The 23,727-nt window shown below is 40.5% G+C and overlaps 1 long non-coding RNA gene across 1 annotated transcript in view; it reads right to left on the bottom strand.

Annotated features, from left to right (window-relative positions):
* The window catches only part of LOC142157807 (uncharacterized), a 70,864-nt gene extending 47,573 nt beyond the window's left edge, over window positions 1-23,291 (bottom strand). The window contains exons 1-2 of the long non-coding RNA XR_012692644.1: window positions 23,188-23,291; window positions 9,827-9,966 (exon numbers count right to left, since the gene is read on the bottom strand). This is a non-coding gene — a long non-coding RNA (uncharacterized LOC142157807). The remainder of the gene's footprint in view (window positions 1-9,826; window positions 9,967-23,187) is intronic.
* Between the last annotated feature and the right edge of the window lie 436 nt (window positions 23,292-23,727).

Raw genomic sequence — 23,727 nt, 5'->3', positions numbered from 1 at the left:
AGCAGCACTGGTAATAGGTAGATAACTGTACACGAGGAACTAGATGGACAAGGAAACGTGAGGGTAGTCAGTGGTCTGCGGATAGCAAGTTGTACCACTGCTATAGTGAGGAGGAATGTCCAGGAGTAACGAGGAGGTGGTGAGAGTCAGCGGTCTGCGTATAGCAGGTTGTAACGCTGTCTAGGTGAAGGAATAGAATCCAGGTGAAGGTATCAGGGGAGTCAGTGGTCTGCGTTAGCAAGTTGTACCACTGCTAAGTGAGGATACTTGAAACTGGTGTCACAGGGAACAGGAGCCAGTGGTCTGCATCTAGCAAGTTTTACCACTGCAATATATATGTGAGGAGGAGCACGAGGAGATGAATGCAATGCAGAGTATACACGGGCACACAGAACTTGATCCCACGATGATATGCACAATATAATAATAACTGAGCAGCACTGCACAAATATACAGAGTCACAATAACTATCCAGGCAAATAGGAAACACAGTCAAATGATAGCAATAGTCTCAGTGGATAGGAACTCCGGAGGAGAACAACTCAGTCCAGCTAGATATGCAATACACAAGCACAGTCAATGAGAAGTATGCATACCGCGGTTCAGGAGAGCAGGCTGTCAGAGAGACGTGCAGGGATACCTGAGCGACTGAAGGCCGGCAGGAGGAGAGACCACTGGAAGATGGAAGCGATAACCAAGTTGGTGCAGCGCACGGTAGGTAGACCAGCAAGAACAAGGCAATACTCAGGAAGCAGTAGTATATGGAACTGGACACCTGGAGAACACGGGAGAGTTGAGGCGGTCTGATAACCAGTAGCTGATATGAAAGCAGCGGAGCGCTGACCTGATGAAGACAGGCGAGTTGAAATGAGCAGGAACACTGTAGAAGCACGGAGACAGCGGATAGGAATCAGCTGGCTGCAGACACGATGAACACTGGAGAGTTGAGGTGAGCAGGACTCTGTAGAAGCACGGAGGCAGCGGATAGGAATCAGCTGGCTGCAGACACGATGTACATTGGAGAGTTGAGGTGAGCAGGACTCTGTAGAAGCACGGAGGCAGCGGATAGGAATCAGCTGGTGCAGTCACGATGAACACAGGAGAGTTGAAGTGAGCAGGATACTGTAGAAGCACGGAGGCAGCGGATAGGAATCAGCTGGTGCAGTCACGATGAACACAGGAGAGTTGAAGTGAGCAGGATACTGTAGAAGCACGAAGGCAGCGGATAGGAATCAGCTGGTGCAGTCACGATGAACACAGGAGAGTTGAAGTGAGCAGGATACTGTAGAAGCACGGAGGCAGCGGATAGGAATCAGCTGGTGCAGTCACGATGAACACAGGAGAGTTGAAGTGGTCTGGAAACCACAAACGAACAACAGGAATCAGCAGGAGCTGAATACACGAGGAAACACAGGAACACCTTCAGAGGCTCATGGGGAATGAGACTCCAAGATCAGGCAACGAGGTATTGACCACAGGTGCTTTAAATAGGGAGTGTTGCCTGATCAGCCAATTAACTAAAAGCAACAGGTACTGAAGGTTTGAAAGGGCTGCACATGCGCAGACCCTCAGGATGGTGGACGGCCACGGTTCCTAAACACACGAGAAGCGGCACTCACAGTCCGGTGAGTGACAGTACCCCCCCTTTTAAAGGTGGGCACAGAACACCTGGAACCGGGTTTGTCCGGATACTTGGAGTAAAACTTCTTAAGAAGAGTTGGAGCGTTAAGATCTTTAGCTTTGATCCATGAGCGCTCCTCAGGACCAAAGCCCTTCCAATGAACGAGGAAACGAAGAACTCCTCGCGAAATTTTTGCATCCAAAACGGGAGTAATCTCAAAGTCCTCCTCTTGATGAATTTGAACTGGCCAAGGTGCTGAAGGAGGGACCGAGAAACGGTTGATGATAAGAGGTTTGAGCAAAGACACATGGAAGGCATTGGAAATACGAAGGTTCTTAGGAAGTAGAAGTTTGAAACTAGAGATGAGCGCACTCGGATTTATGAAATCCGAGCCCACCCGAACGTTGCCGATCCGAGTCGGATCCGAGACAGATCCGGGTATTGGCGCCAAATTCAAATCTGAAACTAAGCTCTGACTCATAATTCCATTGTCGGATCTCGCGATACTCGGATCCTATAAATTCCCCGCTAGTCGCCGCCATCTTCACTCGGGCATTGATCAGGGTAGAGGGAGGGTGTGTTAGGTGGTCCTCTGTCCTGCTATATCTCGTGCTGTTCAGTTAAGTTCTGTGCTGTTCAGTTAAGTTCTGTGCTGTGCTGTGCTGTGCTCAGTCCAGTGGTGCTGTGTCCTGTGCTCTGTCCTTCTGAGGTCAGTGGTGCTGCTGGGTCCTGTGCTGTGTCCTGTTCAGTCCGGTGGTGCTGTGTCCTGTGCTCTGTGCTTCTAAGGGCATAGTTATTTCCCCAATATTCCAAAGTGTTTAAAAAAATAAAAAAAAGTTATTTAAAAAAAATACAAAAAACTAATTACATTTTTTTTTAATTACAACAAAATTTGCACAACCAATCCTGCAGTATAAGCCCATTGGTACTGCAATATTACCAAGTTCACACATTCAGCAGTAAAAGTCCAGTGGTTCTGCAATATTACAAAGTTCACACATTCTGCAGTATCAGTCCAGTGGTGCTGTGTCCTGTGCTCTGTCCTGCTGAGTTCAGTAGTGCTGCTGGGTCCTGCGCTGTGTCCTGTTCAGTCCAGTGGTGCTGTGTCCTGTGCTCTGTGCTTCTAAGGGCATAGTTATTTCCCCATTATTCCCAAGTTTTTAAAAAATAAAAAAAAAGTTATAAAAAAAAATTAAAATAAAAAAAAATAAAATAAAATAATTATAACCAAATTTGCAAAGCCAATCCAGCAGTATATAAGCCCATTGGTACTGCAATATTACCAAGTTCACACATTCAGCAGTAAAAGTCCAGTGGTACTGCTATTACAAAGTTCACTGATTCAGCAGTGTATAAGTTCAGTGGTACTGCTATTACAAAGTTCACTGATTCAGCAGTGTATAAGTCCAGTGGTACTGCTATTACAAAGTTCACTGATTCAGCAGTGTATAAGTCCAGTGGTACTGCTATTACACAGTTCCCTGATTCAGCAGTGTATAAGTCCAGTGGTACTGCTATTACAAAGTTCACTGATTCAGCAGTGTATAAGTCCAGTGGTACTGCTATTACAAAGTTCACTGATTCAGCAGTATAAGTCCAGTGCTACTCTCCTGTGCCGCATATAATTTTTAAAGGCTTTGCCGAGTGTGTGTGGCTTAGGGGTACACTCTCTTGTGCTACATATAATGGAAAACCAAAATTTGGAGGATAAAGTAGGGAAAGATCAAGACCCACTTCCTCCTAATGCTGAAGCTGCTGCCACTAGTCATGACATAGACAATGAAATGCCATCAACGTCGTCTGGCAAGCCCGATGCCCAATCTCCTAGTACAGGGCATGTAAAATCCAAAAAGCCCAAGTTCTCAAAAAATAGCAAAAAGAGAAACTTAAAATCATCTGAGGAGAAACGTAAAGTTGGCAATATGCCATTTACGACACGTAGTGGCAAGGAACAGCTTAGGCCCTGGCCCGTGTTCATGACTAGTGGTCCAGCTTCACCCAAGGATCTAAGCCCTCCTCCCCCCCTACAAAAAATTTAAGAGAGTTATGCTGTCAGCAACAACAACAAAACAGCAAAGAACTCTGCCTTCTAAACAGATGACATCACAAATCCCCAAGGTGAGTCAAAGGGTGTTGTTGGTTGTGAACCCTGACCTTCCCATCACTGTACGGGAAGAGGTGACTCCATCCAGCATTTGCAGCACGCCCTCTGCATATGCTGGAAGGATCACCCACAGTCCAGTTACAGATTTGGCTAATGAAGGTGTGAATGTTGTACACTGGGAGGAGGATATTGATGTAGCTGGCGCTGAGGAGGATGTTGATGATTATGATGCAGACAGATACCAAATTGCCCTTCTCAATTTCTATTTATATTCTAGATTATATAACGGCTGAAAAGTTTTCTGTTTTACTCCTAGTGGAGAGGGGATCTGATGCAGACAGATACCAAACTGCCTTTGTCCATTTCTTTGTATATTTGAATTTCTAGTTCTACAGTCTATGCAGGCTGCTTTATTTATATTCAACTACAAGTGTAGGGCGGGGGGGGGGGGGCATAGATAGCCACCAAAGTAACGTGGTCCATTTAATTTCACTTTCTAGCTCCACAGTCTGTGCAGCCTGCTTTTTTTATCTTCAAAGTATTTATATTTACAAGCCTTGCAATCTAAATTAACTAGAGGTAGTGACGTGGTGGAACTCCAAAAGGCAGTTTGGAAGCCCCTGTACAAACTGGCTCTATTTTTTAACTGAGTTGTCCCCCCTCCAGTGTGTACTCGGAAAGAGTTTTTAGTGCAGCGGGGAACCTGGTCAGTGAGCGGCGAAGGAGGTTGCTTCCTCAAAACATTGAAATAATGATGTTTATAAAAATGAATAATCAATTCCTCAATGAAGTACAGCACTGCCCTCCAGATAGTACAGAGAGACCTGTGGTTGTGGAGTCCAGCGGGGACGAATTGATAATGTGTGATGAGGAGGAAGTACACACTGTAGGGGGAGAGGAATCAGAGGTTGAGGATGAGGACGACATCTCGCCTCAGTAGAGCCTGTTTAGTCTGTACAGGGAGAGATGAATAGCTTTTTTGGTGTGGGGGCCCAAACAAACCAATCATTTCAGCCAAAGTTGTTTGGTAGGCCCTGTCGCTGAAATGATTGGTTTGCTAAAGTGTGCATGTCCTATTTCAACAACATAAGGGTGGGTGTGAGGGCCCAAGGACAATTCCATCTTGGAACTTTTTTTTTTGCATTATGTGACCAATCAACAGTCGTTTGCCATGTTCAAAAAGTAAAACCAAATTTAAACAAATTCAAGAAATTAAACCAAAAGTAAAATGCCCTGTCATAGTTTAAAACAAGAGGTATTGACGTGCTCTGACTAAAACTACTGTAATGTTGTTTATATTTTATAAACACTACACTTGAAAGCTTGAGTCTTTTCTTATTATATATATTGTGGTGACCCACTCCACTACGCAGTCCAGATACATTTATTGCTGCGAATCATACAAGTTCAGGGTTTTTAATATATATTGTGGTGACCCACTCCTCTACGCAGTCCAGGTACATTTATTGGTGCGAATCATACAAGTTGATGGTTATCTTATTATATATATTGTGGTGACCCACTCCTCTACGCAGTCCAGGTACATTTATTGGTGCGAATCATACAAGTTGATGGTTATCTTATTATATATATTGTGGTGACCCACTCCTCTACACAGTCCAGATACATTTATTGGTGCGAATCATACAAGTTCAGGGTTTTTAATATATATTGTGGTGACCCACTCCTCTACGCAGTCCAGGTACATTTATTGGTGCGAATCATACAAGTTGATGGTTATCTTATTATATATATTGTGGTGACCCACTCCTCTACGCAGTCCAGGTACATTTATTGGTGCGAATCATACAAGTTGATGGTTATCTTATTATATATATTGTGGTGACCCACTCCTCTACACAGTCCAGATACATTTATTGGTGCGAATCATACAAGTTCAGGGTTTTTAATATATATTGTGGTGACCCACTCCTCTACGCAGTCCAGGTATTTTATTCGGTGCGATTTATACCAGTTGATGGTTTTCTTATTATATTGTGGGGACCACTCCACTACGCAGTCCAGAAAGATACCTCGTTGCAACGTTTTGGACTAATAACTATATTTTGAGGTGCTCAGAATACACTGTAAATTAGTGGAAATGCTTGTTATTGAATGTTATTGAGGTTAATAATAGCGTAGGAGTGAAAATAAGCCCAAAAACTTGATTTTTAAACTTTTTATGTTTTTTTCAAAAAAAATCCGAATCCAAAACCTTAAATCCGAAATGAGACCTTTCGTCAAGTGTTTTGCGAGACAAATCCGAACCCCAAAAATAATGAAAATCCGGATCCAAAACACAAAACACGAGACCTCAAAAGTCGCCGGTGCACATCCCTATTTGAAACAAACTGGATTTATAACTTGAATGATCCTATACGGACCAATAAAACGAGGAGCGAACTTCATAGATGGGACCTTTAAACGGATATTTTTGGTTGATAACCAAACACGATCTCCGATTTTCAGTGGTGGAATAGCCCGTCTCCTTTTATCTGCAAAAGACTTATATCTGGCAGATGTCTTCTTTAAACAGGTTTTGACCTGAGACCAAATATTTTTGAAGGTTTGGCAAACAGTCTCTAAAGCAGGAACTTGGGTGGGAGGGAGGGCAGCAAATTCCGGAAAAGACGGATGGTGACCGTAAACCACAACGAATGGAGTTTTAGAAGATGACACATGATTACCCTCTTCAACGTCCGAGGACGTCACGAACGCCTGATGAGGAGGAAGGCGTTCTGACAGAACCTTATCGCACAGATACGTAGATGAAGGATCCTGTGGAGGAAGACCTGGTGGAATAGACAACTGTTGTATTTGGAGTGGAACAACTTGAGAGAGACAACGATGATGACATTCAGACCCCCAGGATGTGACTTGAGGAGTGTTCCAGTTGATCTGAGGGGAATGAAGTTGAAGCCATGGAAGGCCTAGTATGATAGGACTGGTAGTAACAGGAAGAATTAAAAATGAAATTTCTTCTTGGTGTAATACACCAATCTGAAGGGTTACTGGAGACGTACTCTGGGTGATGAGACCATTGATAATGCGTGATCCATCAATAGCAGTCACAGTAATAGGTGTCTTCAAGGTAATCACTGGTAGGGACCATTGATTCACGAGGGATTTAGAAATAAAGTTTCCCGCAGCTCCAGAGTCAATAAGTGCTTGGGACTTAAAGGATTTGATAGCAAAGGAAACTGTAACATCAAAAGCGCAAACTTTTAATTTCGAAGAACAAGAATAGGACTCCAGGAACCCTAACCTTATCTCTCCAGTATTGGTTAGAGCCCGGCATTTCCTGGGACATGAGTTCAGCATGTGAGTAGAGTCAGCACAATAGATACAGAGTCTATTTATCACTCTTCGTTCTCTCTCCTCTGCAGTTAATTTGGAGCGACCTATCTCCATAGCTACTACTGGAGATGGAGCTTGATGAACTTGAGGTACCGAGCGAAGAGGCGCTTTGAAAGAAGTTACTCTTTCGGAATCATTCTCACGAAACCTCATGTCTACACGAAGGCAAAGGGAAATCAAATCATCCAAAGAGGAGGGTACTTCTTGTGAGGTCAGTGCATTTTTAATTTTGTCGGAAAGCCCCTGCCAGAAGGCGGCGATCAGTGCCTCAGCGTTCCACTGAAGTTCAAAGGCTAGTATCCGAAATTGAATGACGTACTGAGCTACGGTGCGAGATCCTTGGCGTAGACAGAGGATGCTAGATGCAGCGGAAATAACCCGACCTGGTTCATCAAATACACTTCGGAATGTGGAAATAAATTTGGCACTTTCCTGTAATAATGGATTATTTCTTTCCCACAGAGGGGAAGCCCATGCGAGAGCTTGTCCGGAAAACAAGGAAATGAGATAGGCCACTCTGGAACGATGAGTAGAGAAATTTTGAGGTTGGAGCTCAAAATGGACGGAGCATTGGGTAAGAAAGCCCCTACAGGTTTTGGGGTCTCCATCATATTTTGAAGGAGTAGGCAGGTGTAGCGTGGAAGCAGTAGACACCTGGGATGGCAAAGGAGAAGAAGAAGACGACATGGGAGGATCAACGGTGGTTGCTACATTTTGCACAGAAGTTACTTGGGCGACTAAAGTCTGATAACATTGCAGCAACTGTTGTTGACGAACATCTTGTTGTTCCATACGGGTAACCAGATACCGCAGCATCTCAATAGCTGTTGGTTCCGATCCTGGGTTTGTTATGGCCTGATCTTACTGTCACGGGCACTAGGAGTCTTTACCCAGGTATCACCAGATGATGGACTTACCAGAGCAGTATAGTTGGTAATATGGTACTCTGGTAGCGGGGTGACCACGGAACAGGAGACAGCAGATGGTAAGAGAATGCTCGAGAAAAGTCTATGACTAGCAGTACTGGTAATAGGTAGATAACTGTACACGAGGAACTAGATGGACAAGGAAACGTGAGGGTAGTCAGTGGTCTGCGGATAGCAAGTTGTACCACTGCTATAGTGAGGAGGAATGTCCAGGAGTAACGAGGAGGTGGTGAGAGTCAGCGGTCTGCGTATAGCAAGTGTACCGCTGTCTAGGTGAAGGAATAGAATCCAGGTGAAGGTATCAGGGGAGTCAGTGGTCTGCGTTAGCAAGTTGTACCACTGCTAAGTGAGGATACTTGAAACTGGTGTCACAGGGAACAGGAGCCAGTGGTCTGCATCTAGCAAGTTTTACCACTGCAATATATATGTGAGGAGGAGCACGAGGAGATGAATGCAATGCAGAGTATACACGGGCACACAGAACTTGATCCCACGATGATATGCACAATATAATAATAACTGAGCAGCACTGCACAAATATACAGAGTCACAATAACTATCCAGGCAAATAGGAAACACAGTCAAATTATAGCAATAGTCTCAGTGGATAGGAACTCCGGAGGAGAACAACTCAGTCCAGCTAGATATGCAATACACAAGCACAGTCAATGAGAAGTATGCATACCGCGGTTCAGGAGAGCAGGCTGTCAGAGAGACGTGCAGGGATACCTGAGCGGCTGAAGGACGGCAGGAGGAGAGACCACTGGAAGATGGAAGCGATAACCAAGTTGGTGCAGCGCACGGTAGGTAGACCAGCAAGAACAAGGCAATACTCAGGAAGCAGTAGTATATGGAACTGGACACCTGGAGAACACGGGAGAGTTGAGGCGGTCTGATAACCAGTAGCTGAGATGAAAGCAGCGGAGCGCTGACCTGATGAAGACAGGCGAGTTGAAATGAGCAGGAACACTGTAGAAGCACGGAGACAGCGGATAGGAATCAGCTGGCTGCAGACACGATGAACACTGGAGAGTTCAGGTGAGCAGGACTCTGTAGAAGCACGGAGGCAGCGGATAGGAATCAGCTGGCTGCAGACACGATGAACACTGGAGAGTTGAGGTGAGCAGGACTCTGTAGAAGCACGGAGGCAGCGGATAGGAATCAGCTGGTGCAGTCACGATGAACACGGGAGTGTTGAAGTGAGCAGGATACTGTAGAAGCACGGAGGCAGCGGATAGGAATCAGCTGGCGCAGTCACGATGAACACAGGAGAGTTGAAGTGAGCAGGATACTGTAGAAGCACGGAGGCAGCGGATAGGAATCAGCTGGTGCAGTCACGATGAACACAGGAGAGTTAAAGTGAGCAGGATACTGTAGAAGCACGGAGGCAGCGGATAGGAATCAGCTAGTGCAGTCACGATGAACACAGGAGAGTTGAAGTGAGCAGGATACTGTAGAAGCACGGAGGCAGCGGATAGGAATCAGCTGGTGCAGTCACGATGAACACAGGAGAGTTGAAGTGGTCTGGAAACCACAAACGAACAACAGGAATCAGCAGGAGCTGAATACACGAGGAAACACAGGAACACCTTCAGAGGCTCATGGGGAATGAGACTCCAAGATCAGGCAACGAGGTATTGACCACAGGTGCTTTAAATAGGGAGTGTTGCCTGATCAGCCAATTAACTAAAAGCAACAGGTACTGAAGGTTTGAAAGGGCTGCACATGCGCAGACCCTCAGGATGGTGGACGGCCACGGTTCCTAAACACACGAGAAGTGGCACTCACAGTCCGGTGAGTGACATATAGATTATTTACCTTGTTGTCCACTTCCCACTCCTGCTCCTCTTCAGCCACCTCCTGGACCTCTTCAGCAGCCACCTTCTCTGACTCATGTGCAGCCACCTCGATATCCTCCAGGAGCTCTTCTTCCATGGCCTTTTCTCTGGCTAGCCGTTCTGTGTGGCATAATATATGAAAATTTAAATTTTTCATATCTTAGTTGATATATTGTAGAAATTTATATTCCATCATGTAAGTTGGACAAGAATGGAGGAGCAAACTTTAGTGACTAAAGAGACTCTAAATACTCTAATATGCATTTGTGTATTAAAATCTGTAATATTGCTGTATAATATTATAAAGAAACATGAGGCTCTTAGTGCCCATTTTCATCCCTTACCCATATACAGTATCAAGCTGGCTGCATTCAGATGGCTACCTACACTACCAGTTCCTTTGTGTAACAGGGCTACAATAGGTCCCAAACTGAATGCGGGCACCATGTGACTGTAGATAGGCATTCACAGTTTGATCAAAAGGGTCACTAAGAAACCCATTTTGTTTTACATATTATAAAGCAATTTTACATTTATTTTATTGCGACTGCATTCTTCTTAGTGTTCCCTCCAGTGATACACCTTTATATACATTTTAAAAATGTATGTAAAAGAAATAAATCCACATTTTCTTCTCCATATCCTGTCTGCATATTGTGAATTAACATTTAGAAATGTTGTGTAAAATCTAAATAAATTGATTTTTCATGATAGAAAATCATTGTATTATGTCTGCACATATGTGTACTTTATGATTTAAGTAAAAGAATAGCATAAAAGCTATTTATCAGAATAGAAATCTGTATGTTTCACGATTACATGTGATGTTATACAAAACTGTCATCCCCATACACACTGATCTTACATACTTATAATGATGAAGGGTTATATGTAACAAATGTTCTTGTTAGATCTAGATGTTATGTTTAATTCATATGTGGAACCAGCCTTACACAACATAACATTTATCATTACTATTTACATAACATAGCAGTAACATAAAGAAAATTAGAGTTCACTATGGTACTCTAATTCATTGTGATGTTGCCTCTAACGTTAGTGAATATGCAATCTAATTATATCCAACTAATCCATGAAACCTCTGTGTGGTCCATATTAAAGTTTAATGGATCCACAGAAAAGAAGCTCCAAGAACTGATCATTATAATTAGTTTAACATACCAATCTATAGTAACCTTAATGAGCAACTATTTAACTAAATGATAATCAGTTTCTATAGATAAAGTCACTTATTTAAAGAGAACTTCATACTTTTTATATCAACCAGAGCATACGTCCGTCAGTTCATTTAACTTAAGTCAATCAGAGTAAAAGGGAATAATTTGGTTAAGTCTTCTGACATCTTTCAGCCAATAGTATCCACTGGGGAAGGGCATTGGTCTAGAGAATATATTCTCACCCCAAGGGTTGCTGGGCCTCTTTTTTGCTGCACAAATTCCCTCCCTCCCTCTCTGCATTTCCATGTTGTATTATAACATTTTTCCCTCTCCTAGGTGAGGCACAGTTGGTAGTAAAGCTTTTGCAGTCAGCGACTAATTCATACGGTACTATCGCTGATTGGCCACAAGTCACTGCTTCATTCAAATGACCCTGACTCTTAGTCCTTTTTGTGTGGAGGATCCCTTGACCTCTTTTGTGTGAATATGTCATTGTGAGCCCAGAAGCAGTGAAGTCACTATGACGGCACATTTTGCACCGGCCAATCAGAAAGTACTATGTCTTTGGACCAGTGGTTAGTGCCTGTTGGCCATACACTGTTTGGTTTTGCTATTTGGTGTTAGCTGACTGCTCTTGTCACCACCATTTCTTCTTAAATTCAACAAACTGTGACCTGTTGCCAGATTGAAATTGAAATTGTTTTCCGTGTCTTTATTTACTTATGGATTTGACTGTTAAGTCTTAAACGGTAAGCAAGGTTTTGTGCAGTGAAGAAGAGGCATCAACAGTATGAATTTAAATCACTCTGACGAAATAGGTAACAATAAAGTTTTTAATTTAGTTTTATTTGGATTTGATTTGACTACTGGTATCACTTTAAAATAATTATGTGTAAAATAAGGTGTGCCTTTTGTTATTTTTGTGACAGGGTGGCAAGGTGTTTAAGGGTTTACACCTAAAAATGTATTAGAGCTATAAAGCTGAAATTGGGCATAGCAATGAAGAACTGTTTCTGAGTGCTTAATAGCAAATTTCAGAAAAAAAGAATACAAAATAACAAGTTATGCATAATCTTATTGTGAAAATCTCACCATTTTTTCCCCACTTCCTGTTTTGCAAAAGTCACCATTTTCCATATTTTTGGGGACAGCGTAACTCAGTGTACAGGGTGTTCTAAGACTCGGGGTATATTTACTAAAGCCCATCGTGTTTTGTCTTTAATAAAAAAAAAATAAGAAAATAATTTCAAAGTGCCTGGAATCGGTGGTTCTACGGAACCACCCCATAGTAAATATATCTCCAGGGGTTTTTTTTTGTTAGAAAGCTATTGTGACAGTGGAGTACCTTTTAAGGTATGACATTATTTAGAAATGTTTATCTTTTTTACAGTTTGGTAAAATATACCTTATTTTAAAGACAGGAGATTTCAGAGTGTTGCATATGTCAAATAGAGGGTGTATGCTGAGTGTACTCTATGTGGCTTCACTTGAGAGCATACTTGCCAACTTAAGGCAAGTATGATCCGGGAGCCTGCCAAGGGAGGTGGGTGTGCAGGGGGCGGGGCTTCAAAAATTGTGCCATTTTAGCCCCGCCCCGTGATGTAATGACGAAAAACGTGGTGAATCGCGAAATGCGGGAGTCTCCCGGACATTCCAGGAGAGGTGGCAAGTATGCTTGAGAGGAAAAGCATGTCTGACTTTCCCCCACCTAACTATTTACTTTTGTAAGCTGCAGAGGAATTACACATTTGTTGGCTATAGATGAGTAGGTTAGTGTTTTGGGACGGGAAGGCACACTGTATCATTATTAGCCCTGCGCAGCTTTCGTTACAATGTTTAATCCCACCATGCGGTGCCAGGGACAGTATTTACAGAATCCATTATAAATTTTTAGCCCCTTAAGCGACATCACTTAATTTATTCACTGCACGGAGATAGGGGGGAGAGATTTAAAAAGTGGTTTATGTTTCATGCACTGATTATACCAAATGGAGATCAGTGCATCAAATAGAAGTGGGATCATGCAGGAAAAAGAAAGTATAAGCGTCATGTTATTAAAATATATTTAAGTGCAGTGAGAATAGTAGGGGAAAAATCCTCAATACATAACATATGAATGGACTGTTGAGGTGAAAGCTTGTTAAATATCTCTTGGATGCCATGTCGAAGTCAGCTAATTGGATAAAGTCATTTCAATTAATATCGAGCAAACTTGATTGTCTTTGTCTGAAATTATGCGTAAAGCACGCTACGGTGTGAAAGGACGTATCCAGCCGCAACACTTGGCAATATACAGTTTCTACACTTTTACACACATTCGCACAAACATAAACATTTGTAAATAGTACACATTAATTGTAGTTGCCAACACATAGTCATTTATGTCGAAAATATAGTAGAATTCATGTTTAATAAAGAAGGTATATGCATACTAGTGAAACCTACGGTTCAGGTTAAGGGAAATGTGTCATGTTTGTTATCATATTAATCCCCTTTACATCAGCAGCTGTCCGGTGCATTTGGCGAAGAGATCGCACATTGCATACTCTAGTTATTGATGTTAGGGAATAAACCTTTAATATGATTCTGACTGTAAAATGCTAATAGACTGGTTGCAATTGAAGTTATGGCGGGAAGAACAGAGCTCATCCCCTGGAGAGATGACCCCCACCTTTAGATTCCTTAGATTAAACCAGCCTATGATCTACAACCCCCTGGACCTTCCTTAAACCTGGACCAATAGAAGCAAGCCACATCATCTGCATTGTTTTACTGTATTTCTGTTTGCATATAAGCATGAGCCTCATATCCAGTGAACAGACTTCTTGTCCACAGACTTCAGGATTGAATGACTGTTCGCTGGATCCAGAGCGCCTGCGGTAAGTAACGGCTGTACTTATTATTATTTTGCTTGAATTATTCTGCTACTTTTTGAGAATAAATATTTGTGCGTTGGAAACACAAATCGAGATTCGACAATCGTTATTGGATAGCGACAAAACGCTCTTAACAGCCACTTGCCGATTGAAGTTCAAGTTGCTGCTAAACATTGATCTATATACAAATCCGTGTTTTTGGGGTCACTTTTCAGGTGTACCAGGGGTTAATTTCTTGACCATTAAAAGAACTGACACTGTTTTTGTGTGACAGATGTATAAAAGTAGCCTGCATACAGCCACTGTATAATGACACAAAACTTACCAAAAGCTAATCCACGGATATTAAAGAGTTGCAATGAATTGTCTATAATTAAAATGTAAATAAAATGTGCTATAAGCATTTATGATGTTGGATTACAATTGTAGTTATATGAATGTATGAATGGTTCAGTCTTTTCTTATTGACTGAAGCTTCCTACAGCTCCAGATTCTAATTGTTGGCTATAAATGCAAGTTATGCTTGAATATTGGGTGATTTTAGTCCATTAATAACAATTCTGGGATGTATGAGATGCTATTAACAAACCTTTTTTTTTTTTATTAGTTTTAGTTTTTCAGCAAAGGTCTCCAAGAGAGGAGTAAGCTAGTTGGCTGACAGTCTGTATGTAAAAGGCTGCAGACCAAATTATACACAGGTGTAACACTGCACTTAGGTTCAGTTACATAGAGGTGTGAAACATGTGTCACTAAGTGTAAGTAAGAAATGTAATTTAACTTACATGCTTTGAGTTGTCTTCCACAGCAACAACAGAAGACTGACAAGGTGTCTGCAATCAGGAGAGGTTACAGAACATCTACAGGGAACTCCTTTTAAAAGGCAAAGGGGGAGTGTCGTCTGTCCGTCAAGACAAGCCTGTGGGAGGAGTCTCATGTGTAAAAATCTGAACTGTGCAATTGTGCATTGCGACCGATGCCAGCTAGTGGCCAGTATCCAGTTAGGGAACTGGGACTAGTAAGTGGTAGGTTGCCTGGTGTCGTCCTGACATTTGATTTTGCTTTGTTTATTGTGATGGACCAATGAAAGCACTTAATTATATGCAAGAAGTTGTCCATGTGACTGATGTCTGCAGGATGCCCATGTCACAAGTGGATGCTCTTGCTACAAGTGGTGTCAGAAGTGGGAATTGTAAAGAACAGCCAATGCACAGATGTCCACTCAGCCTCTCCAGAAGGTGGTGATGAGTGAAATGTTTGAATACTGCTGTCACACATAAAACGTTAGGCAACACCAGGCAACCTACCACTTACTTTTCCCAGTTTCCTAACTGGACACCGGCCACTAGCTGACATTGGTGAAAAATGATTCTGTATGTTAGGACCTATTAACAAAGTGTCAGCTATTATATTGTGATAAGAGCTGCAACCATGGAATTAAATTAACTCTCAAGATACAGGTGAATAGTCAACTGGCCACTACATGGTCTGTTGTTTTATTTGAAAGAATTTCTATGGGACATTATTTCCCAGAGGGACCCTTTGGGCTCTGAATATTCCTTTTTCTTGAGGGTTGTCTCTATTGAGTTTGAACTTGGTTTCAAGATCTATGTGACACATTTTGATATTGAAAGGAAAACAATTTTGTCCTTTGTTGTTGAGTATATTAAATCATAAAGTTACTGTTGTATTGAAAGTAAATTGTCCTCTGCTGTCATGAAGAACCTGGGTGCGCCTAAGAAACCATAGTAAAACAATCTATATAACACAGTGCTGGGGTCTCAATTAACAACAATTGCTTTATTAAAAATATATTAAAAAACATTATTATAACATATTGCACCTTACTTATCACACTACCAAATCTATCAATTGAGCCACATAAAACGGAACAAATATTATATTGTCAATAAGTCCTGATCAGTGTCCTGATCTTTTAGATCGTATATGATGTTGCTCTTTTATTTATTTTAGAGACAGCTCTCTTGTTGAGATACAGATATGAAGAACTATTGTGAATTTATTTGATATTTTTTTAATTATGATTTTGATATGAATACTCTGTGCTCTCCAAACCACATTTCTAATTGCGTTACGATTTATATCGACATTTCCCTTTTAAGGTTATATATGTAAATACTTATTAATATCCTTTATTTTTGCTGGTTTATGAGTTCATGGAAAGTTTTTTAATGGTACCTAGGTGTGTATCTCTCTTTTATGAAACAAAAAACTTTTAAGATGTCAGTGTTTAAAAGGGTTTTATAAACAAAAAAATCAGCTCATCTGAACAATTACATCTGTGAGGTAATTAATCTTAGAATAACTGGACAGTAGAACCATTATCGTTGCAATCTTTTCTTTCATGAAATCGTAATGATACAATGAAATGCGTTAGATTTAAACAGATTCAATGAAGAACAACATACAGCATATTTACATTATCGTCATGCAAGGTGGCACTCTATTATAAAGGCAGCTCCCTGGATGAGCAAGTTCAGTCGTGGGGATTAAGTATTAAATTTACGCCTGAAGAACCTGCAAGTTGTATAACTATGATTGGGAGATTCACCTCAGAACTGCAACATCACCTGTAGGTTCTCATTGAAGGACAAAGCAAATTACTGTATCTGTTTTTCCTTCTGCTAAAACATGTTTTCTAGTAGTCTGGTTAAGAACTATTGCAGCCTCTCACTCCTTATTGAGTAAGTAATATGTCGCTCACTGGACATTTATTTCAAATTAGAGAATTACAAGCTACATTTGAATAACACAAAGTGTTTCTGGCTAATTAGACTGAGCGGAGTGTGCTTTGAACTGTTGCTGTACGGGACTCCAAACTACATATCAATCTGACTTATCTCATCCATCTTTTATAATTCAGACTAAGAATAGCGTGTACTGAGCTGATTTACATATATTTTCACAGAGGAACATCATTATATATGATCTAAAAGATCAGTGTACTGATCAGGACTTATTAGCGATATATGTGTTCCGTTTTATGTGGATAAATTGATACATTTGGATGTTTTATAATAATATGTTTTAGTATAGTTTTAATAAAGCAATTTATCTACACTATATATCGAATATTTCTTTCAATTAACTGATTTGTATGTGGATTGTGTTAATTTATTCCCCAGCGCTGTGTTATTTAGCTTGCTTTACATTCTGATTTTGAATTTTTAAACTGTCTTCTCTCTTACAAATAATTTTGGGATATCCTAATTTGGGACAGCATGGTGGTTAAGTGGTTAGCACTTCTGCCTTACAGCACTGGGGTCATGAGTTCAATTCCCAACCCTGACCTTATCTGTGTTAGGAGTTTGTATGTTCTCCCCGTGTTTGCGTGGCTTTCTTCCGGGCGCTCTGGTTTCCTCCCACACTCCAAAAACAAACTGGTAGGTTAATTGGCTGCTATCAAATTGACCCTCGAGTCTGTGTGTGTGTGTGTGTGTGTGTGTGTGTGTGTGTGTTAAGGAATTTAGACTGTAAGCTCCAATGGGGCAGGGACTGATGTGAGTGAGTTCTCTGTACAGCGCTGTGGAATTAGTGACGCTAGTATGGAATGGAAACATCCTCAATCGCCAACCAAGAAAAAGTCAACCATCAGCTAAAAAATTAATGCTTACAGTTTTCTGGGATTCTCAAGTGTCAGTATCTGAAAATTATCAGGAAAAAGGTTCAACAACCAACAATGCTCATTACAGTGAGATGCTTACTGAAGACCTGAAGAATAATATTCAAACAAAACACAGAGGACTGCTATACATGGATGGTGTGTTATTGCATGACAATGCACGTCCGCACACCGCTGCTCATATTGTCGACAGTCTTCAAAAACTTTGTTTTGAGATATTAAAGCATCGTCCCTATAGTCCTTATTTTGCCCCATTGGACTATCACCTAAGAGGCTTCTTTCAGATTCACATCTAATGAAAAGGTAAAGACAGCGGTGCATTCGTGGCTCGCAGCTCAGCCTAAAACATTTTTTAATGAGGGAATACGAAAGCTTGTTGACAGATGGACAAAGTGTATTGAAATGCAGGGTGATTATGTTGAAAAATAATGTATTTTTTATTTTCTGAAAGTTGCTTAAAATAAATTCTGCAGCTATAGTGCGGATAATTTTTGATTCACCCTTGTATTACTATTTATAGTATTAACATTAATTTTTAGTTATTTTCAGTCTATTTCCTAATGATCCCTTCACAACTGTCCTAATTTTCACCAATTTTAACCAAAGTCTACAGCGAGAGACAAGTGGAAAAAATATATGGCACACATGCATGGAAGTTTCATTAAAGATACAATCCCTAAAACTAGGAAACAGAATAGATGATCAGGTAGCCTTGCAAAAATTTGTGAAGTGTTACGTAATTTGATGGCACAATATAAATAAATTTGGGTGCTGATTAACAAACGTGGAGTGCACTCATTTCAAAAAAATCAAAGAATAGGCATACAATGAATTTGGAGCATAACAGAATATCATAGACACTAATGCTACAGAAACAGGCAGATTTCATTGGATGGACAGTAGTAGAATTAATACAGTTAGATATTGATAAAACTAAATAAAACGAAGGTGGCCTGCACTTTCCTCTACTTATTTCCTATGCACTTATAGTTTGGTAAAGTATATACAAGGAGCTGATAGCTGAGATTTCAAACATCTTGTATTACTATAAGTGCTTTTTGATTGAATGAGAATGGTAGATCTGACTGAATACTAGTAGTATGTGCGGTAATGCTGCCCTTGTGAATCAAACAAGGGGACGCGTCACTCATATATATTTGCAAGTATATAAATATGTCTTGTATAAAATATGTCATGTATATCAACATGTAATGTATATAAATATATAAATATGGAAAGTATAAATATTACATATATGTTACATTACTGAAGTGTAAAAAATCTGTAAACCAGACAGTTCAGATTGGACAATAGTTGGTCTTCCCACACAATTAAGTATGTATAACTCACAATGATGCAGATTTGGTTGCCAAACTTTTGTCTTGACAAGACAATGCAATTGAGTTTGAAAGTGTACATTCTGAGATATTAAGAGACAGAATTTGGCATATTGGTCACCCAACGAGCAGTCAGTTGACAGTTAGCAGCACTAGTAACATGCTGAAAACAGTTAGGAAATACAATGAATTACAAAAAGCTCCCAAAAAATGGAATTTTAGTGCAAGAATGTACTACAACGAAGGCTTCATAAGATTCTTGGATAAAAGTGGAATAGCCAAAATTGTGCAAGAAGACATTGTCCTTGGGGCTACCCACCCACCCATATGTTTAAAAAGACATGCACATAGTTTAACAAACCAAGCTCTTCAGTCACAGGGGCTGCCACTTTTGTGCCTGAAGTGCTTGTATTATTTGGGCCCCCACAATTTTGGTTGTCAGTCGATGAACTGGACAGAATACATAGCAGTTTAAATGTTTTTTTTCATTTACAAATTCCGAATGGTCATTTGGCTAACAGGGGTCATCTTCCTCTCTGTTGATGACACTACCTCATCATCATCCTCATCACTGATATTATGATCATCATCATACAATATTAATTCATACCCATTAGAATCTGTACATTCTGTTGGTAATTGGTTGTAAGAATGATATTCTTCATACAATTTGTAGTTCATTTTGATGAACGCCAGTTTTTTTTACATTTATGGGAAGCAGTCTCCTCTGATGATCACTCACAATATTCCTGCCTGTACTAAACACTCTTTCTGAAGGGAGGGCAGCTTGAGTACACCATAGCTAGTTTGTACAAGGGGCTCCAATTTTTTATTTTTTTTCCCTCCCAGAATTCAAAATGGACAGTCTGAGATTCTAACTTCTACTTTATCATTAAAGTAATAATGCACCATTCTACTAAGACAAGGTGTATCCGATTGAGACATGCTAGAAGTGTCAATAGTACATTTGGGCAATTCTTTTATGCCTGATCAGATGTCATAAACTTTCACATTGGTGTGCTGCTGTGCTGTTGACTCATAAACAGTGTGACTATCAGAAAAGGAAAGATTTTCTCTGGCAGTACCAATCGAAGGGCAAGCTGCAGGAGTGAACATGTCACATTCTACTTGAGCCGACAGATTGCTCACAAGGAGATGTGTACATAAGTGAAGATTTGTGTCATTCTGAAAGAAAGACGTGACATATGATTGAAACCTAGGATCAAGCATGGTTGCCAAAATGTAGTGATCCAAATTCAACATGCTGCAAACCCTTGGCAAAGTGAATAAAGAACTTGATCCACATACTTTGCCGAATCGCTAACTTTCATCTTTTCCTTCAGCTTCTCCAGCTGCTTTTTCAGTAGTCTGATTAGGGGTTTGACTTGACTCAGGCTGACAGTGTCTGAGCTCCCCTCAGTTGTTATAATTTCAAAGGTTTTCAGTAGCTTGCATAAAACAGTAAGAATTCTCCAATGTACTAGCATAAGATAACATGTCCCTCCTCTCCCAATATCATGGTTTGCTGTGTAGGTCTTGATGGCTTGTTGCTGTTCCTCTAGTCACTGAAGCATATAAACTGTGGAATTCCACCTTCTAACTACCTCTTGCTTCAGTTGGTGACATGACAGATAACACTTTTTTGCAGCTGCTGCAATGTTCTACATGCGATCGTGGAATGTCTAAAATGGACAGAAATTTTACAGGCCACGAACAGCACCTCCTGCACTGACATCACATTTTTAAGATATTCTGCACCACCAAGTTTATTGTGAGTTGTAATGCACACACAATGTTGGCTTTGTTATGACCAATGAGAAATCCGAAAGAGTCTTAGTGAGGTGAGCTACTTTGCTATCACATTCCTGAGTTTTTCCAAGAGATTGACACCAGTATGTTTCTTTGTGAAACCAATGATACACAGAGTAGTTGCTTGTGAATGCCCTGGCATTGAGTGCTAGGTCTACTAATGCAGAAAGGATCAGGAAGATGATGGTGAAGCTACCTGCGCTGCTACTGCTGCTGATGGCGATAAAAGTACCCAGTGGTCTTTCACAGTCATATAGTCTTTATTTTGACCAGGACCACTTGTCCACATGTCCGTAGTTAAGTGGACTGTCGGTACAATTGCATTTTCTAAGGATTGAATCGCTTTTTGCTTAACTTCACAGTACAGCTAAGGAATTGACATCAATAAAGCAGTAGCAGGACCCCTACTAGCAAAAGGTGGGCATAGTCTTTTAAAAGTGGGCATAGTCTTTTTTTTAGGTGTGCAGCTAATGAGGAACCTTACGTGCAAATACCCATTTGTTTTTAAACTATTTCAGTCATCACTGTCCCAGACAAGGTTACTTGACTAGAAAAACTTTCAATTTTAAAAGAAATAAAATCTATGTGTTTTTTGGATTCTGCAGCTAATAGTCAGACAGCAAAACCCCACTGTTTTTCTCCAAGAAATAAATATACTAGTTAGTTCAGAATGATCTCCATCTAACACAGTCTGTATATACAGTCTAGTACTATTATATATAAGCAATGCATTAACAACCACCAGTAGCCACTAGTCTGTGTAAAGTGTATTTAAGAATGAAATTAAAAGCAATTGCTCAGCAAACTATTCCAGATAACTATTCTCTACAGAACTGCTTTACAATAATGACAGGATTCTATTGCTTTCCTATATCCCTTGTTTGCTCTGAACGCTATTTAATGAGCAGAGCGCCGCAGCTAACCTCCTCCCTTTATGCTATCTGTTCTAAAATGGCACTTCAGAAAATGAGGGAGGACTATATATACAAAAGATGACAATCCAAAACTCGCGAGAGATTTGTAAAAAAATGTTTCCAGAAATGACGTTTCGCCTCGTTTTGGGATCCGAGTTTGGCGGGAGAAACCGAGTTACAACTTGGTTTTGCATTGGATCCCCAACATCGGATCTTGTCAGAGTTCACATAATCCGAACTGCTCAGCTCTACTTTAAATATACGTTTTAATAAATATGAATCAAATAACCCTAACAAGAAAATATGTTGGTTTACTGGTGTTCAAAATTTGAACTTGTTTCTTAACAACCTGACCCTTGAAATTGAGCATGCACTGGACTACAGATGACATTAGCTGAGGTGGCAGATGTTTGTTGTGGCAATAATAACATCTTATGAATTATGCTAAAATTGTTTTGTATTATTGCATTCAGGCTTTAGAAATAGATAGCATTTGACTGTGCTTGTTTTGTCTTGTTTTAGTTTGACCTATATGTTTTATGCACTATGCTCTATTTTAATACTACAAGTTGCTACATAGTAACGTTGGGCCTGATTCATTAAGGATCTTAAATGAAGAGGTATCTTATTTCAGTCTCCTGGACAAAACCATGTTACAATGCAAGTGGTGCAAACTAGTATTCTGCTTTGCACATAAGTTAAATACTGACCGTTTTTTCATGTAGCACACAAATACGTGATAGCTTATTTGTACAATGAAATTTAAAGTTGATATTTGTGTGCAACATGAAAAAACAGTCAGTATTTAACTTGCACCCCTTGCATTGTAACATGGTTTTGTCCAGGAGACTGAAATAAGATACCTCTTCATTTAAAATCCTTAATGAATCAGGCCCGTAATGCACTATGTTGTAAAAACATAGTTGCCTACTCTCCCGGAATGTCTGGGAGACCTCAAATTTTTGGCTGTTCTCCTGGACTTCTGGGCAACCTCCTGCATCCTTCCCTCTTCGCTATTGAAGTGGATGGGAGTGGGGCTAATTGAATCATCCTGGACACACCCCCTGCTGTAATAGGACAAAATTGGTATGGAGAAGCAGAAGGGCGGGGCCTAAAGACACAATTCACATAGCCACATCCCTTGGATTCAGCATGGAGATCTCCCCTCCCAAAGTATGCATAAAAGTGTTAGAAACCGCGTGTTTTTCTCTGTCTTTAATTTCCATGGATATAGAAAAAAGAACACCCATGAGGAGGGGAGCCTGTCTCCTACACAGGAATATAATGAACCACCTAAAATACCAACTCCATCTCCTCCAATGGATGAAGTAGGACCCTCATTGAAACAGCTGAATCTTCACCTGACTGGGACATTGCCCAAATGTGGGCTGACACAGAAGCAGTGAATGTGTGCCAGTAGTAATACAATCACTTACTACAGGAAATGCTATGTGAAATCAACAAAGCCCAACAGCAAAATAATGAAATCTTGAGTGGAAATAATGAAATCAAGAGGGAATAAACTGCAATAATACAGACAGTGCATATCAAGTAATGAATGAGTGTTGGGTGCAACTGTATACATACCAGCTATTGTTAACTCCTCTCTATCTTGAAAAACAAACTGAAGTGCAAATGCACCATAGGGACAAATGTGGCATGGGTGAGTCTGAGCCAACTACCTCTGCAACCACAGCAACCACAGCTTGGGTCACCCGTAGCCAGGTGTGTATTCAATTGCAAGGGCCTGGTGGTAAAAAACAAAAATCAAAACACCAGTAAAGCTATGTTTTTATATTTATTTGTTTACTTCATTTTTAATAAAACAAGCATTAAAAGAAACAAATATCTGCTTATAAACTATATCTGGTATTAAAGTGATATTTAAATTATAATAGAAAATATATAAAGCAATACTTTCATCAAAAGGTGAGCAACTCCTTTGCATGTTAAAAAATACATTGAACCATATTTTCTCTTTTCTTAGTAAAAACAAACTGTGGTATTCTTATCATACACCTCTACCTTGTGCTCTTTTAGATCTGCCTCTGTTACCAGGATCATCCCACCACTGGTGAAGCAGAGATTTCCATTCATTCAATCCTAGCATTCAGAGTGCGCTGGCTT

This window comes from Mixophyes fleayi, chromosome 5 (assembly GCF_038048845.1).
Source record: "Mixophyes fleayi isolate aMixFle1 chromosome 5, aMixFle1.hap1, whole genome shotgun sequence".
Classification (NCBI taxonomy): Eukaryota; Metazoa; Chordata; class Amphibia; order Anura; family Limnodynastidae; genus Mixophyes; species Mixophyes fleayi.
This window is presented reverse-complemented; position numbering and strand designations above follow the sequence as displayed.